The following is a 19329-nucleotide window of genomic DNA, read 5'->3' on the forward strand; positions in this document are numbered from 1 at the left end:
TCCATTTATTGAACCAAGTGCTATCCTGGATGCCATACTGACATAATCTCATGCAATCTTCTTAGCAACTCTACCAGTGATGTATCACAAGCCCCATTTTTTAGATGAGGAAAGTGAGGCTTAAAGTCACACAGTGAGCGAGTGACAAAGCAGGGATTGATATCTAGGTTGGCCTGACTCCAAATCTTTCTTGGAGGCACATCCAAATGAAAGGACTGGCAGATGCTGTGCTTCTAAGGGGAAGAACGTATTGTTTTATCCAGACTATCCAATTTTCTAATATCCTATCTTGGAGACAACCTAGCATCTTTTTGTCCTAGACCAGCATCTCAATATAGTGAGAGTTAACTCTGACTAGAGATAGCCCTGCAAGGACTTGCTTATCACTCAAGGTGGGATTCCTAGAGCCGATGGCTGACCCATCTGCTAGAAAACACAAATCTGGTTGCTAGGCATCTGGGAGTGTGGGACTTCCTTTGTTGAAACTGATTCAAACCCCCAGGATACATGTAGGTGGTGAGACCTCTGTGGGACCATCTCTCCAGAGATTACGTGAGTGGACCTCTTTTCCTACAGATTTCTGACCAGGCCCCTTTCCCTCAGTGCCCAAATCTGAAGAACATTACAGCCTTCCATTCAAAAACCCCAATGAAGGGAGTTCATGTTTAATGCGTTTGTACTTTCCATTTGGGAAGATGAAAAATTTCCAGAGATGGATAACGGTGATGGTCGCACAATGTGAATATACTTAGTGCCACTGAACTATACACTTAAAATAGTTATAATAGCAAAGTTTGATATGGATACATTACCACAATAAAAACTGAAAGTACCCAGATCCTGTCAAGAAAAAAAAGTAAATGAAAAATCCTATTTAGCACATGGGTCTTGTCAGTGCTCCCAAAAGTGTAGGCTTGTACTGCTGTCTTATGGGAAAAAGCACCGCCTAACTTATTTTTTTTCCTGCTTTCTTTTTTTTTCTTACGTTTTTAAAAATTTAATTAAAAAAATTTTTTTTAAGATTTCAGGACATGTTTAATTTATAGTTATAGGCAGGGCTAATAGGTCTAGAATAAACTCCCCTGATGTCTTCGGACAGCATTTGGAAATGACAGTATGTTTATTTACACTTTACTTTAAAAATAGTTTCTTGGTCAAATTGTTCATCATCTAAGAATGTCTCAAGAAAAGATTGTGTGTTAGGATAAGGATAGTTGGAGGAACTGTAAGTAAAACAGAATTTTTTATTCTTTTTAAAAAAAATTTAAATTCAATTAACATATAATGTATTATTTGTTTCAGGGGTACAGGTCTGTGATTCACAAGTCTGATATAATACCCAGTGCTCATTACAACACATACGCTCCCCAATGCCCATCACGCAGTTACCCCATCCCTCCACTCCATTCCCTCCAGCAGCCCTCAGTTTGTTTCCTGAGATTAAGAGTCTCTTATGGTTTGTGTCCCTCTCTGCTTTTGTTCTGTTTCCTTTTTTCCTCCCTTCCCCTATGATCCTCTGCCTCGTTTCTTAAATTCCACGTATCAGTGAGATCATACAATAATTGCCTTTATCTGATTGACTTATTTCATTTAGCATAATACCCTCTAGTTCCATCCACGTCATTGCAAATGGCAAGATTTCATTTTTTTTTTTGATGGCTGTATAATAGGACCCCTTAACTTATAAGCTCAACCATCAATGACACCAAGAATTCTCTTTGTTTAAAAGGGATGTTACAAGTTTTCATTTGCAAAATGGTGGAGAGTTGCCAGCAAGTCACCCCCAGATTACACCCAGTTCCAAGAAAGCTTTCTGGCAACAGTGAGTACACCAAGTCTTCACGTCCTAGGAGAGAAGCAGGGGGAAGGGCAGGTTCTCCTTCCTTACATCTAGGCCAGTTGTGCAGAAAATCTTGTGACCACCTTTGACATACATATGATAGGACACCCACCTGTGCATCATACCACACAAGGTGCTTTTAGTGTCTCCACCTGATGTACCCACCCAGCTGTGGACACCCGTCCACTGCCCTGTGCATTGGGAGTTTCACCTTCACATTCACCCACAGCCCTCCCTCTGCACTGGATAAACAAAGTCTGGGTCACCCTCTCCCCAGGCCCCAAGGCAGCCATTGGTGTTTTGTGATTTGGTGGAGTGATTTTCACAAGGCTAATTAGAGGAATTCTCCCCAGTTATTAAGCTAAGATGGGGAGAGGGAAAAAAATTAAAAGAAGAGAAAAGCTGGAATAATTTTACCTGTGAATTAATGAGAGTGCTTTGCAGCCTCCCATTAGGACAAGATGTTTTCAGATCCAAATGATTTCATTAATTAGCAAGTTGTACACACATTAGTGCTAAAGTATGCGAAGCCATGGAGGAAGTTGAAAACTGAACTGCAAAACAAGTTTCAGAGATGTCTGCTGGTAGGTGGGTGGGTGGGGGGCGCTCTAAGTGCTACTCACTGAAGGGGAGGGAGGCCTCCCAATCCCGCCCACCCAGACCATCAGCGAGCCTTGTTATCAGGCCTTCGGTGCCATAGCCTGCGGTGGTAAGAAAGTGGTGGGAGACAAAAATGGGAACCTCTCCTCTGTGCCACGGCCAGAGGTTCTGCTCTTAAAGACCAGAGTCCTTCTCGTGCCCTTCAAAGTGTGGCACAAGGGCTGGACCCCTATCTACTTCTCTGTCCACTCCCATCCCCTGCCCCTCACTCTCTGCATTCCTAGTCAAAACAGCTTTTCTGTTAGCCCCAAATATGCCATACTGGCAGACCTCGGAGATCTTGAGGGTTCGGTTCCAGACCACGGCAATGAAAGGAATATTGCATTAAAGCAAGTCAAATGCATGTTTTGCTTTCCCAGGGCATGTAAAAGTTATGTTTACATGATGCTGGAGTCTATTAAGTGTGCAACAGCATTATCTCTAAAAAACCAACATATACACCTTAATTTAAAAATACTTTATTGCTAAACAATGCTGAGCATTGTTTAATAAACCATCATAATAAATAAACCATCATCTGAGCTTTCAGTGAGTCATAATCACTGATTACAGATCACCATAACAAATAAAGTAATAAAAAAAGTTTGAAATATTGTGAGAATTACCCAAGTGTGACACAGAGACACAAAGTGAGCAAATGTTGCCGGGAAAATGGCTTGATAGACTTGCTGGACACAGGATTGCCGCAAATCTTCAATTTGTAAAAAAAAAGATGCAGCATTTGCAAGCACAGTAATATGAAGTGCAATAAAACGAGGTATGCCTGCACCTCCTCCTCCACAGGGCTGTGAAGCATGCTGTTCCCTTGGCTGGAAGTCTTTCCCACGGTTCCCTCCTACTTATCCTTCAGCTAGGATGTGAATGGACAGGTGAGTTTCAGGGGCCAGCAAACTTGGGTGGAGACTACTGAGTGGGCTACAGAGAGGTCAAAAAGAAGCCACAGCAGCCCGTGGGCTTCCTTCCAGCCATCAGGGATGCCATCAGAGTTCTGAAGTAATGCTCTGTTCCCCCGTCCCTATCTCAGCAGGAGGCTGTACCACCCACCTGAGCACCCAGGCCAGAAACCTGATTCCTGAAGCTCTTCCCTCTAACTGGTTATCAAGTCACGCAGTTTGATTTTGAAGTGTCTTCAGACAGGAATGAATTATTTTTACTATATAAATAACAGGAAAAATCATGTATTATAGGGAAAATAGAATATCATAGAGAAAATAGAAAATACTTATGACAGAGAAATTACAAAACATGGGAAGCAAAAAGAAGGAAATCATCCCTTATTCCACCACCCAGAGATAACCACTGTTAGCCTCTGGCATATATTTTGGACATTTTGGTTTATGACTTGTTTTCCTCTTCTTTGTCCTCTTGGTGTTCTTCATTCAGTTAATGGTCTCTTTATGTCCAGTTTTGCCCAATCTTCTTGCTGTGGTTAGAAAGCTCATGCTAAAGCACAAACCAGAACCTGTTGCCCCTCTGATGAAAAGTCCTTCGATGACCCTCATCACCTACAGGTAAAACCCACCTGCCTCCTTTTGTAGTTTCATCACATCTGATTCCAGTTTACACTTTACATTCCAGGAATATACTGAATTGTCTGAAGTTCTCTAGCTCCATGCCTCCACTGTTCCACCTGTCTAGAATGCCATTCCCTGCAGCCTCATCGCATCTTCTCATCTTTGTATCTCAGCACATAGTAGTGACTCAATGCACACGGAGCTAAATCACATGTGTAAGCACAGGTTGCCTTAGAAAACAGAAACCATAATGATCTGACAATACAACTTCAGTTTCTTCTAAAGATTATTGAAGAAACTGAAGTTGTATTGTCAGGAAAAGATAAGACTCATGGAATGGGAAAAGCACAGGCAGGGAGGGTGATATCAGTGACTTTCACATTATTTAAACTGCTATTTTGAGGAAGAGGAGTTAGATGAGTTTGATGTAACCATACGGATGGAACCGGGACTAACTAGGAAGTTTCCAGGAAAGATTTAGATTCAACAGGAAATGGAAACTATCAAAAAACCAGACCTATCTGAAGGTGGAGTGGGATGTTTTAAGAGGTAGTGGAATAGCCAAATTATGGAAAGAGCCCAGATGTCCATGGACAGATGAATGGATAAAGAAGATGTAGTATATATCTATATCGATCTATCTATCTATATCTATATATACGATGGAATATTACTCAGCCATCAAAAAGAATGAAACCTTGCCATTTGCAACAACGTGGAAGGAACTAGAGGGTATCATGCTTGGTGAAATAAGGCAGCCAGAAAAAGACAAATACCATATGATTTCACTCATATGTGGAATTTAAGAAACAAAACAGGTGAACATAGGGGAAGGGAAGGAAAAAAAATAAGATGAAATCAGAGAGGGAGACAAACCATAAGAGACTCTTAACTCTAGGAAACAAACTGAGGGTTGCCGTAGGTGAAGGGGGTGGGGGATGGGGTAACTATAACTGGGTGTTACGTGCAAGGCTGATGAATCACTAAATTCTACCCCTGAAATTAATAATACACTTTATGCTAACTAAATAGAATTTAAATACAAAATTAAAAAAAAGTAGTAGGCTCGGGGGGCGGAGCAAGATGGCGGAGGAGTAGGAGACCTAGATTTCGTCTGGTCTCAGGAATTCAGCTGAATAGGGATCAAACCATTCTGAACACCTACGAACTCAACAGGAGATCAAAGAGGAGAGTAGCAACAACTATCTGAACAGAGAAGCGACCACTTACTGGAAGGTAGGACGTGGGGAGAAGTGAATCCGAGGCGATATTCGGGAGGATAGACGGCGGGGGAGGGGCCTCCGCCGGCCGCTTCTGGCAAGTGATAGAGCCACGGAGCACAAAATCGGAACTTTTAGAAGTCGGCTCCGCTGAGGGACGTCACTCCAGTGGCTAAGCAGGGGGTGGAATCCTCCCGGGACAGTGTGGTCTCAGGACCCTTGGGGTCACAGAAAGACCAGGGGAGCCTGAGTGCGCCACAGCTCCCAGGTATCGGAGCGGGGAAGCCGGCTGCAGAGACGGAGCCGAGGCGCGGGCTCTCAGCTTGGGGTGGCCATAAACTGTGATCCGCGGCCCAGTCGGGCCACTGCTCCTGCAGCAGGGACCCAACAGGCAGCAGATCCGGGGAGACTCCCCTTCCTTCCGGGGGAGGAGCGGCACGGGAGCGCACCGCAGGGATCTGCTGGGTTTGGAGACTCCACACGGGGTCGGCTGCCACAGATAGCAACGCTCGGTCACAGGCCGGGTGAGCACGGAGAGCGGCCGGAGACCGGGGACAAGGGAGTGACTGCTTTTCTCTGTGGGCGCACTGAGGAGCGGGGCCCCGAGTCCTCAGCTCCTCCGGGTGGAGATTGGGAGGCCACCATTTTTGTCCTGGTCCTCCAAGGCTGTACAGAGAGCTTGCAGGGAACAAAAGCTCCTGAGATCAAACCTGAGCAGCTTGCTTAGCCCGGACCGACAAGGGCGGGGCAATTCAGCCTCCGGCAAAGACATTTGGAAACCACAGCAACAGGCCCCTCCCCCAAAAGATCAGCCCGAACAGCCAGCAAGCCAAGACCAAGTTTACCGATCAAGGAGAATGGGAGAACTCCAGCGCTAGGGGAATACCGCACATAGAATTCATGGCTTTTTTTTACCATGATTCATTAGTTCATCAAAGTTAATTTTTGTTAACTGTTTTTTTTTGCTTTTTCCCTTTTTCAACCAACATCTTATCAATCTCTTTTTAAAAAAAAATTTTTTTTATTTTTCATTTTTAGAGTCATATTTTATCCCTTCATATTAGTTACCCTTATTTTTGGCATATATATATATAAGTTGTTCTCTCTTTAAAATTTTGAGATACAGTTTCTTCTAACAGATCAAAATATACCCTAAATCACTAGTGTATGGCTCTGTTCTAGTCTCCTGCCTGATCACATTCTCTTCCTTTTTTCTTTTTTTTTTTAAATCTTTCTTTTTTCAAACAACTTCTTATCAAGTCCTTTTATAAAATCTTTTATAATTTTCGTCTTTACAGTCATCTTCTATCCCTTCATTGTATCAACCCTTATTTTGTACATATATGTCTTTCTTCCTAAAAATTTTAGGAGGCACTTTTTTCTAACAGACCAAAATACGCCCAAAATCTAGTGTGTGGCACTGATCTATGCACTAGCCTGATCATATTTGATCACATTCTGCTTTTTTTGTATTGTTCTGTTTTTGTTTTTATCCTTTTTCTTTCTTTCTTTTTTTTTCTCTTTCTTTTTTCTTTCTTTCCCTTTCTTTTCCCCTGCTTTCAGGTCTTTTCTGATTTGTATACAGTGTATTTGCTGGGGACGTTGTAAACCTGTTAGCATTTTGTTCTCTCATTCATCTATTCTCCTCTGGACAAAATGACAAGATGAAAAAAATCACCTCAGCAAAAAGAACAAGAGGTAGTACCGTCACCCAGGGACCTACTCAATACGGACATTAGTACGATGTCGGACCTAGAGTTCAGAATCATGACTTTAAAGATACTAGCCGGGCTTGAAAAAAGCGTGGAAGTTATTAGAGAAACCCTTTCTGGAGAAATAAAAGAACTAAAATCTAACCAAGTCGAAATCAAAAAGGCTATTGATGAGGTGCAATCAAAAATGGGGGCACTAACTGCTAGGAAAAATGAGGCAGAAGAGAGAATCAGCGATATAGAAGACCAAATGATGGAAAATAAAGAGGCTGAGAAAAAGAGGGAGAAACAACTACAGGATCACGAGGGCAGAATTCGAGAGATAAGTGATACGATAAGACGAAACAACATTTGAATAATTGGGATCCCAGAAGAAGAAGAAAGAGAGAGAGGGGCAGAAGGTATATTGGAGCAAATAATAGCAGAGAACTTCCCTAATGTGAGGAAGGAAACAGGCATCAAAATCCAGGAGGCACAGAGAACCCCTCTCAAAATCAATAATAATAGGTCAACACCCCGACATCTAATAGTAAAACTTACGAGTCTCAGAGACAAAGAGAAAATCCTGAAAGCAGCTCGGGAGAAGAGATATGTAACCTACAATGGTAAAAATATTAGATTGGCAACAGACCTATCCACAGAGACCTGGCAGGCCAGAAAGGACTGGCAAGATATCTTCAGAGCACTAAACGAGAAAAATATGCAGCCAAGAATACTATATCCAGCTAGGCTGTCATTGAAAATAGAAGGAGAGATAAAAAGCTTCCAGAACAAACAAAAACTAAAGGAATTTGCAAACACGAAACCAGCCCTCCAAGAAATATTGAAAGGGGTCCTCTAAGCAAAGAGAGAGCCTAAAAGCAGCAAAGATCAGAAAGGAACACAGACAACATACAGTAACAGTCACCTTACAGGCAATACAATGGCACTAAATTCCTACCTTTCAATAGTTACCCTGAATGTAAATGGGCTCAATGCCCCAATCAAAAGACACAGGCTATCAGATTGGATTAAAAAACAAGACCCATCCAAATGCTGTCTGCAAGAGACTTATTTTGGACCCAAAGACACCCCCAGATTGAAAGTGAGGGGGTGGAAAACCATTTACCTTGCTAATGGACACCAAAAGAAAGCTGGGGTGGCAATCCTTATATCAGACAAACTAGATTTTAAAACAAAGACTGTAATAAGAGATGAGGAAGGATACTATATCCTACTTAAAGGGTCTATCCAACAAGAAGATCTAACAATTGTAAATATCTATGCCCCGAACATGGGAGCAGCCAATTATATAAGGCAATTAATAAAAAAAGCAAAGAAACACATTGACAACAATACAATAATAGTGGGGGACTTTAACACCCCCCTGACTGAAATGGACAGATCATCTAAGCAAAAGATCAACAAGGAAATAAAGACTTTAAATGACACACTGGACCAAATGGACTTCACAGACATATTCAGAACATTCCATCCCAAAGCAACGGAATACACATTCTTCTCTAGTGCCCATGGAACATTCTCCAGAATTGATCACATCCTAGGTCACAAATCAGGTCTCAACCAGTACCAAAAGATTGGGATCATTCCCTGCATATTTTCAGACCACAGTGCTTTGAAACTAGAACTCAATCACAAGAGGAAAGTCGGAAAGAACTCAAATACATGGAGGCTAAAGAGCATCCTACTAAAGAATGAATGGGTCAACCAGGAAATTAAAGAAGAATTAAAAAAATTCATGGAAACCAATGAAAATGAAAACACAACTGTCCAAAATCTTTGGGATACAGCAAAGGCAGTCCTGAGAGGAAAGTATATAGCAATACAAGCCTTTCTCAAGAAACAAGAAAGGTCTCAAATACACAACCTAACCCTACAGCTAAAGGAGCTGGAGAAAGAACAGCAAATAAAGCCTAAACCCAGCAGGAGAAGAGAAATCATAAAGATCAGAGCAGAAATCAATGAACTAGAAACCAAAAGAACAGTAGAACAGATCAACGAAACTAGGAGCTGGTTCTTTGAAAGAATTAACAAGATTGATAAACCCCTGGCCAGACTGATCAAAAAGAAAAGAGAAATGACCCAAATCAACAAAATCATGAATGAAAGAGGAGAGATCACAACCAACACCAAAGAAATACAAACAATTATAAGAACATATTATGAGCAACTCTATGCCAGCAAATTAGATAACCTGGAAGAAATGGGTGCATTCCTAGAGATGTATCAACTACCAAAACTGAACCAGGAAGAAATAGAAAACCTGAACAGACCTATAACCACTAAGGAAATTGAAGCAGTCATCAAAAATCTCCCAAGAAACAAAAGCCCAGGGCCAGATGGCTTCCCAGGGGAATTCTATCAGACATTTAAAGAAGAATTAATACCTATTCTCCTGAAACTGTTCCAAAAAATAGAAATGGAAGGAAAACTTCCAAATTCATTTTATGAGGCCACCATTACCTTGATCCCAAAACCAGACAAAGACCCCATCAAAAAGGAGAATTACAGACCAATATCCTTGATGAACATGGATGCAAAAATTCTCACCAAAATACTAGCCAATAGGATCCAACAGTCCATTAAAAGGATTATTCACCACGACCAAGTGGGATTTATCCCTGGGCTGCAAGGCTGGTTCAACATCCGCAAATCAATCAACGTGATACAATACATTAACAAAAGAAAGAACAAGAATCATATGATCCTCTCAATAGATGCAGAAAAAGCATTTGACAAAGTACAGCGTCCTTTCTTGATCAAAACTCTTCAGAGTATAGGGATAGAGGGTACATACCTCAATATCATAAAAGCCATCTATGAAAAACCTACAGCGAATATCATTCTCAATGGGGAAAAGCTGAGAGCTTTTCCCCTAAGGTCAGGAACGCGGCAGGGATGTCCACTCTCACCACTGCTATTCAACACAGTATTGGAAGTCCTAGCCACAGCAATCAGACAACAAAAAGAAATCAAAGGCATCCAAATCGGCAAAGAGGAAGTCAAACTCTCACTCTTTGCAGATGATATGATACTTTATGTGGAAAACCCAAAAGACTCCACCCCAAAACTGCTAGAACTCATACAGAAATTCAGTCAAGTAGCAGGCTATAAAATCAATGCACAGAAATCAGTGGCATTCCTATACACCAACAACAAGACAGAAGAGAGACAAATCAAGGAGTCGTCCCATTCACAATTGCACCCAAAACTATAAGATACCTAGGAATAAATTTAACCAAAGAGGCAAAGGATCTGTATTCAGAAAACTATAAAATACTCAGGAAAGAAATTGAAGAAGACACAAAGAAATGGAAAAACGTTCCATGCTCATGGATTGGGAGAACCAACATTGTGAAGATGTCAATGCTACCTAGAGCAATCTACACATTCAATGCAATCCCCATCAAAATACCATCCACTTTTTTCAAAGAAATGGAACAAATAATCCTAAAATTTGTATGGAACCAGAAGAGACCCCGAATAGCCAGAGGAATATTGAAAAAGAAAAGCAAAGCTGGCGGCATCACAATTCCGGACTTCCAGCTCTATTACAAAGCTGTCATCATCAAGACAGTATGGTACTGGCACAAAAACAGACACATAGATCAATGGAACAGAATCGAGAGCCCAGAAATGGACCCTCAACTCTATGGTCAACTTATGTTTGACAAAGCAGGAAAGAATGTCCAGTGGAAAAAAGACAGTCTTTTCAACAAATGGTGTTGGGAAAATTGGACAGCCACATGCAGAAGAATGAAACTGGACCATTTCCTTACACCACACACAAAAATAGACTCCAAATGGTTGAAAGACCTAAACGTGAGACAGGAGTCCATCAAAATCCTGAAGGAGAACACAGGTAGCAACCTCTTCGACCTCAGCCGCAGCAACTTCTTCCTAGAAACATCACCAAAGGCACGGGAAGCCAGGGCAAAAATGAACTATTGGGATTTCATCAAGATAAAAAGCACAGCAAAAGAAACAGTCCACAAAACCAAAAGACAACCGACAGAATGGGAGAAAATATTTGCAAATGACATATCAGATAAAGGGTTAGTATCCAAAATCTATAAAGAACTTATCAAACTCAACACCCAAAGAACAAATAATCCAATCAAGAAATGGGCAGAAAACATGAACAGACATTTTTCCAAAGAAGACATCCAAATGGCCAACAGGTACATGAAAAAGTGCTCAACATCGCTCGGCATCAGGGAAATCCAAATCAAAACCTCAATGAGATACCACCTCACACCAGTCGGAATGGTTAAAATTAACAAGTCAGGGAACGACAGATGTTGGCGGGGATGTGGAGAAAGGGGAACCCTCCTACACTGTTGGTGGGAATGCAAGCTGGTGCAACCACTCTGGAAAACAGTATGGAGGTTCCTCAAACAGTTGAAATTAGAGCTACCATTCGATCCAGCAATTGCACTACTGGGTATTTACCCCAAAGATACAAATGTAGGGACCCGAAGGGGTACGTGCACCCTAATGTTTATAGCAGCAATGTCCACAATAGCCAAACTGTGGAAAGAGCCAAGATGTCCATCGACAGATGAATGGATAAAGAAGATGTGGTATATATACACAATGGAATATTATGCAGCCATCAAAAGGAATGAGATCTTGCCATTTGCAACGACGTGGATGGAACTGGAGGGTGTTATGCTTAGTGAAATAAGTCAATCAGAGAAAGACATGTATCATATGACCTCACTGATATGAGGAATTCTTAATCTCAGGAACAAACTGAGTGTTACTGGAGTGGTTGGGGGTGGGAGGGATGGGGTGGCTGGGTGATAGACACTGGGGAGGGTATGTGCTACGGTGAGCGCTGTGAATTGTGCAAGACTGTTGAATCACAGATCTGTACTTCTGAAACAAATAACGCAACATATTTTAAGAAAAAAGAAAAAGAAGAAGATAGCAGGAGAGGAAGAATGAAGGGGAGTAAGTCAGAGGGGGAGACGAACCAGGAGAGATGATGGACTCTGAAAAACAAACTGAGGGTTCTAGAGGGGAGGAGGGTAGGGGGATGGGTTAGCCTGGTGATGGGTATTAAAGAGGGCACATTCTGCATGGAGCACTGGGTGTTATGAACAAACAATGAATCATGGAACACTACACCAAAACAAATGATGTAATATATGGTGATTAACATAACAATAAAAAATAAAAAAAAAAAAGTAGTGGGCTCTCCATCCTCAGATGTGTCCAAGCATTGACTGAACAAGTTCTTGGAGGAGGTGCTTTGTGGGCATTCAGCCATGGGGTGAAGAATTGCCTGGGCACACCAAAGCCCCCTATCTCCTCATTAACCTGTTCTGAAGACATTACCTTGGGTCAGGTACAGCTCTCAACACTCTATTTGGATTATTCCATTTCTTCCTGCTAATAACCTATGAAGTAGGTGCTATTTTTTTTTAAAAGATTTTATTTATTTGTCAGAGAGAGAGAGAGGAAGAGAGAGAACAAGCAGGGGGAGGGGCAGGCAGAGGGAGAAGAAGGGTCTCTGCTGAGGAAGGAGCCCTACCGGGGACTTGATCCCAGGACCCTGGGATCATGACCTGAGCGGAAGGCAGATGTTTAACCGACTGAGCCACTCAGGCGTCCTGAAGTAGGTGCTATTATTAACTGTATTTTACAGGTGAGAAAAGTGAGTCCTAGAGAGGTTAAATGGCTTGCCCATAGTAATACAGCTGGTGAGTGGTGGTATGGGGTACAGGGCCAGGTGGCCTGGCTCCAGAGCCTAAGGGCTTTGCCATTGTGCTAAATGCTTCCCCATACCACCTAGACTATGGCTCCCAGTCTCTAAAATCTGTCTCTATAAAGCAGTAACACATGCTTGCAACATCTGCAGCAAAGGTGGGGAACCCTAGTCCCTGGTTGAGGAGAGCCCAGATGTTTCCAAGGCCAGTTCCGGAAAGGCTTCTAGTTCCTGCCTGCTTTCCTCACAGCCAGCCTGGGATGGCAGAAGTCAGGCTGGTGTGTGAAAGCATGGGGCCAGAATGTCTTCTTTCCAGTCCATCATACAGAATTTGGCTCTCAAGGCCTGGATGCTTATTATCTTCTCTTTGGAATTGGCTCACAGCTGTCCCAGAAACGGTTCCTCCAGCTCAAGCTCTAATTTGGAAAACACATCGACATTTCTCCACCCAAGTGTTCTCCTCAGATAAGCCATGCTTACAGCAGATAAGGAATTGCTAGGCCCTTCTTCAGGGCTGGCTGCTCATGTTGGTGGAAGCAAATGGGCCCTAGGTAAGCCCGGTGAAGCAATTGCTGGAAAATGCCCTGTGAATACAAGATCAGTAAAGGCCTACAAATAGGATGAGTCTATTTTCCTAGCCTCAAATCAAGTTATGAGATCTGACAAATACACATATACTTATGGGGACAATGTTTGATAGGAGAACTATACCAGAAAATTTAGAACATATAGTTCTACACAGGGATTAAACATATAATCTAGAAATCCAGTGTCTGACAATTTGCAGTTCATGTCAGGTGACCTCCTCTTGGTGAAAGGAAAATCTCCCAAAATGCCTGGCTGCCAGACCTCCCAGGGAGATGGGGCTTGGGGAAGTAGCACCATCCAATGCCGAATTTAAGAAAAGGACAGAGACAGCGCTTAGTTGGTGTATATGGCTTTTCCCTTTCTCTCTCTTATGTTGCTGTTAAGCCCTGGACAAATGCCTGCATGCCTTTAGGGGTCCAATCTGAAAATTCCAGGTTAGGAAAGGTTTAGAGGACCTGAGTACATAAATCATCCTGTTTTTCCTTAAAAGATTAAGAGGAACCATTAGTCAGTTATGGAAAGCAAAACCTGGCATCTTTCCTGAAGACAGTGTTGAGATTAGCCTGAAAATGCCCAGGCTTCCACACCCGTTACAGATGGTCCACCATGATGGATACTCGGCTGAGGGCACATTACACTCTTTTGTTTTATAAAAGAGTATCTCACTAAGCCCTGCTTTCGTGATGAATTGTTCTCCTCAGGGCCCCAGGGGTCACATCAGGAAGGAGTTTGAAAATGACTTTGTGAGCATGAGCCTGAAGAAAGAAAATGAAAAGTTACTGGGGCTGAAAGGTAATGTGCAGAAGGGTTGTCTGATCAAGCGCTAGACCTACAGGCTCTGTTCTTTCCCTGTAAACTCTGTTCCCATGCTCCTTCTTTTGAACTCAACTTTCAAGTCATTCTGTGTAAAATGGGAGGAAAGGGAGAAATAATTGAAGGCCCCCAAATTGGAGATCTTTGCTAATGTTAGTCTGATTTCATTATGGAGGTTCCACATTGACTTACAGCTTTTTTTTGTTGGTGGCTAGGAATGTACATTTCATGTCCCAACTTTTCAGACTCCGTGGTTCCAGCCAAGCACTCAGAAGGCAATTAAAATGATCAAGAAATCCTGATTGTAGAATCGATAAGGAAATAATGATGAGAATCACTGAAGTAGGAGAAGAGTGGTTTGGGTTTAGTGTGGTGGTGGTAGGTACAAGTTTCTTAGATAGACTCAAAGTTTGTCAGAACGGGAAGAGGACTCTGGGATCACCTAACTTAATACTTTAATTTTCATTCATTCAAAGGATAGTTATTAAGCTATGTTTTATGGGCCACCTGTTATGCTGGGGATGGGGATAGAGGGGTGGATAAGAGGTCTGCAGGCATTGCCCTCACAGAGCTCGTAGTGGAAGCCAAACATTAATCAAATAATCATACAATCAATAAATAATTACAAACTTGTTAAGAGCTTTAAGGGAAGAGAACAAGGTATGACAAGGAACATCCTTTGGCAGGGAGGGTAGAGGAAGGCTTCCCCAAGAGGAAGAGAACCTTGCCAGGTGAGTGGGCAGGTGGACAAGTCCAGGCAGAGAGGTCTGTAAGTTCCAGCTGAGGAAGGTTGCCTGAAGAGCTCCTATCTGTCAGCTTCATGCTTTTCCCTTAGCTTTGTTCTGCCTCTTAAAAGACATTACTGGAAAGAGATTTGGGAAACCAGTTTACTGCTTCTGTTTGAAGTGTGGGGAAACAGAAATCACTTTCACTTTCAGAGAAAACAATTCAGGAAGCACAGTGAGAAAGGCTCTCCTGACAACTTCCTCATTTGTAAAACTGAGGAAATAATCCTCGTCCCAGCCACAGAGAGAGCGGAGGAAGGCAGGGAATTGGGCCAACAGTGCTCTATAGGCATACCTTGTTTTATTGTGCTTTGCTCTATTGCACTCTGCAGGTACTGCCTTTTTTTTTTTTCTTAACAAATTGAAGGTTTGTGGCAACCCTGCATGGAGCAAGTCTATCTGTGCCATTTTCTCAGCAGCATTTTGCTCACTTTGTGTCTCTGTGTCACATTTTGGTGCTTTTCACAACATTTCAGATGTTTTCATTATTGTTATGTTTGTTATGGTCATCTGTGATCAGTGATCCTTGATGTATTATTGTAATTGTTTTGGGGTGCCATGAACCCCACCCATATAAGATGGCAAACTTAATTAATAAATGTTGTGTGTGTTCTGCCTACTCCACCAACTGACCACTAAAACACAACAATATTGAAATTAGGCCAATTAATAACCCTAGAATGGCCTCTAAGTGTTTAAGTGAAAGGAAGTCATGTGTCTCTTTCTCTCTCCCTTTAAATCAAAAGCTAGCAATGATTAAGCTTAGAGAGGAAGGCATGTCCAAAGCTGAGACAGGCTGAAAGCCAGGCCTCTCACACCAAACAGCCAAGTTGTAAATGCAAAGAAAACATTCTTGAATGAAATTAAAAGTGCTATTCCAGTGAACATGTGAATGATAAGAAAGGGAAACAGACTTATGGCTGATATGAAGAAAGTTCTAGTGGCCTGGAAAGATCTCACGAGCTATATTCCTTTAAGCCAAAGTCTAATCCAGAGCAAGGCCCTAAGTCTCTTCACTTCTATGAAGCCTGAGAGAGATAAGGAAGCTGCAGAAGAAAAGTTTGAAGCTAGCAGAGGTTGGTTCATGGGGTTTAAGGAGAGAAGCCATCTCCATAATATAAAAGTGCAAGGTGAAGCAGCAAGTGCTGATGGAGAAGCTGCAGCAAGTTATCAGAAGATCTAGGCAAGATCGTTAATGAAGGTGACTACACTAAACAACAAATTTTCAATGTAGACAAAAGTAGTCTTATATTGGAAGATGTCTTCTAGACTTTCATAACTAGAGAGGAGAAGTCAATGCCTGGCTTCAAAACTTCAAAGGACAGGTTGACTCCTGTTAGGGGCTAGTGCAGCTGGTGATTTTAAGTTAAACTAATGCTCATTTACCATTCTAGGGCCCATAAAAATTACGCTAAATGTACTCTGTGCTCTATAAATGGAAAAACAAAGCTTGGACGACAACATATTTGTTGACAATATGGTTTACTAAATATTTTAAGCCCACTGTTGAGACCTACTGCCCAGAAAAAAAGATTCCTTTCAAAATGTGACTGCTTACTAACAATGTACCTGGTCACCCAAGAGCTGTAGTGGAAATGTACAATGAGATGAACGTTGTTTTCATGCTGCAAACAGAACATCTATTCTGCAGCCCATGGGTCAAGGAGTAATTTCAACTTCCAAGTTTTACAATTTAAGAAATACATTTTGTAAAACTACAGCTCCCATCGATGGTGATTCCTCAGATGGATCTGGGAAGAATAAATTAAAAACCTTCTGGAAAGGATTCACCATTCTAGATGCCATTAAGAATATCTGTGATTCACAGCAAGAGGTCAAAATATCAACATAAACAAGAGTTTGGAAGAAGTTGATTCCAACCTTTATTGCAGACTTTGAGGGGATCAAGACTTCAGAGGAAGTAATTGCAGATATGGTGGAAACAGCAAGAGAGCTAGGAGTAGAGCCTGAAGATATGACTGAATGGCTGCAATGTTGTGATGAAACTTGAACAGATGAGGAGTTGCTTCTCATGGATGAGCAAAGACAGTGGTTTCTTGAATGGAATTTACTTCTGGTGAAGATGCCATGAAGACTACTGAAATGACAGCAAAAGACTAAGAATATTCCATAAACTTAGTTGACAGAGCAGCAGCAGGGCTTGAGAGGATGGACTCCAACTTCAAAAGAGGTTCTACTGTGGGGAAAATGCTATCAAAGAGTATCACAAGCTGCAGAGAAATTGTTCATGAAAGGAAGAGTCAATCAATGCAGCAAACTTCATCATTATCTTATTTTAAGAAATTGCCACAGCCATCCCACCTTCAGCAACCACCGCTCTGATCACTTGGCAGCCATCAACGTGGAGGCAAGATCCTTTACTAGCAAAAAGACAACTCGCTGAAAGCTCAAATGATGATTGGCATCTTTTAGCAATAAACTATTTTTAATTAAAGTGTGTACACTGTATGTTTTAGACATAATGTTAAGGCACACTTAATAGACTATAGTACGGTATAAACAAACTTTTATATGTATTTGAAACCAAAAAAATTAATTTGGGTCATTTTATTGCAACATTTGCCTTATTGTGGTGGTCTGGAACTGAACCTGCAAATGCCTTTGAGGTATGCCTGTCCTGCTCTGCTGGCTCTTTTGGGGACCACCTTCATCACCAAGCTTTTGACTGACTTGATCCAACTGAAGAGAGGGTTGTGGCAACACACAACATGCCACCAACACAGGAAACCTAGATGGAAAGAGATGTCCCACCAACCTCAAACCCGGAGAAGGTTCTAAGATGGGACAGACCCCATTCTTGATGCAGTCAGTGCTTTCCAATGGAGTTCCTGGTGGTTTTGTTGTTGACTCAGGACCCTGCAATGTGTCAGGGCATTTGTAAAGAAGTCATATCCTCATGTCCCAGTCTGAGGTGGGAGTGAGGACTGTCCTCACTATAGGCCACACCCAGGAGTTTAGAAAGCAATTCCTTGATTTAAGCTGGCTATCCTCTCCTCGAAGAATGGTGGGCAGAAAAACATACTGCTTAATCCAGAGGTCTGATTAGCTGGGTGACGCTTAACTGAGAGGTTGGTCCCACCAAAGTGTGTTATGCCTTCTGTATTTTCCAACAATCTTTTAACCAAATTCAAAGAAAATGACAGAGTCACTACCTGGTGAGTCAATTCTAAGCTTCCTCACCAGGCTCACCTCAGAACTGGATGCTGTATAAAAGGAATATATCTCCATTAAAACAGGTGCTCAAGTAGAGTATTGTTCCTACCATGCCCAGTAAGCTCCAAGCTGCCCCTAGACCTGAATCACCTTGGACCTGGGACACAGACACTGAAGAAATTTGGATAAAATACCAACATCTCCCAGGAACGGAATCTAGAATGAGGCTTTCCTTCTTCAGCTACTTCTCTCTAAGTTTGCCCTTGCAGAAATGCTATGAGAGGAGCTCCCCTTCTTTAACAAAGAACAACTGGTATACCCAGACAGTAGAAAGCTCTTCTTCTAAGGGCCAAGGTTGCCTTTCTCCAGGCCACCACACACAACTGTGCATCCCTTACTTGTGAACCTACCGAGCACCTGTGAAGTACCCTGTTTATTGCCATGGAAGGTGGGGGAGAAAAGACAGTGCAGTACAGTGGTTAAAGCACAGGGACCCCTGGAGCCAAATGACTGGGTTGAATCCTGGCTCCATGACTTCTCAGACAAGTGACCCTGGACAAGCTATTTGATCTCATCTTAAAGTAAGGATGATGATGGTACCTACCTCATAAAGTTGCTGTGAGGACTAAACAAGTCAATTCACATCAAATACTCAGAACAATGTGTGGCTAATAGTAAATGCTATTATTATTGTAAGCATGGTCAGGCTATCAGTCGAACCCTAAAGCAGTGAATGTGCAGAGGTTAAAATTTATTTAACACAGAATCTGTTAAAATGAAGATTCTGATTCAGGCCATGTGGGGGTGGAGCCTGAGTTCTGTATTTCTGACCAGGCCTGGGTGACACCAAAGCTGTTGCTCCACCGACCACACTCTGAAAAGCAAGGCCATAGAGCATGCTGGTCAGCCTTGGGGGGCGGGCGGGCGGGTCACAGCAACCTCACCCAGCCATGCTGAAGTATGAGATGCTCTTAAGCAGTTACTGGATTTTCATCGGAGTAGGGTGATCCTTGTCACATCACTCTTGTCAGGTAACTTATGTGATCAGTAAAGTGCATGAAGTCAGCATTGTATATAGAAAATACCACACACTAATTGATATCAGGGTCCTATAGGATTCTTTACCACGATTTTTCTTTTTCTTTCTTTTCTAGACATACACCTACACTGTGCTGCCAGGGAGCAGAAGTGATGTATGCTGGTGTCTCCTTCCAGTAACAATAACAGCTATCTAACAGAGGTATTGAAAGGACTCTGATGATTGTGACTCAATCCTGCAACATTACAGGAAGGAATGGCTTGGCATCAAT

The 19329-nt window shown here is 42.1% G+C and overlaps 1 protein-coding gene across 14 annotated transcripts in view; it reads right to left on the bottom strand.

Annotated features, from left to right (window-relative positions):
• CACNA1C (calcium voltage-gated channel subunit alpha1 C) overlaps nucleotides 1-19329 on the bottom strand; it is a 720546-nt gene that overhangs the window by 210977 nt on the left and 490240 nt on the right. The window lies entirely within an intron of this gene.

This window comes from Eumetopias jubatus, unplaced genomic scaffold (assembly GCF_037043125.1).
Source record: "Eumetopias jubatus isolate StellerSeaLion01/CBP00866 unplaced genomic scaffold, mEumJub1_p1.0 scaffold_8, whole genome shotgun sequence".
Classification (NCBI taxonomy): domain Eukaryota; kingdom Metazoa; phylum Chordata; class Mammalia; order Carnivora; family Otariidae; genus Eumetopias; species Eumetopias jubatus.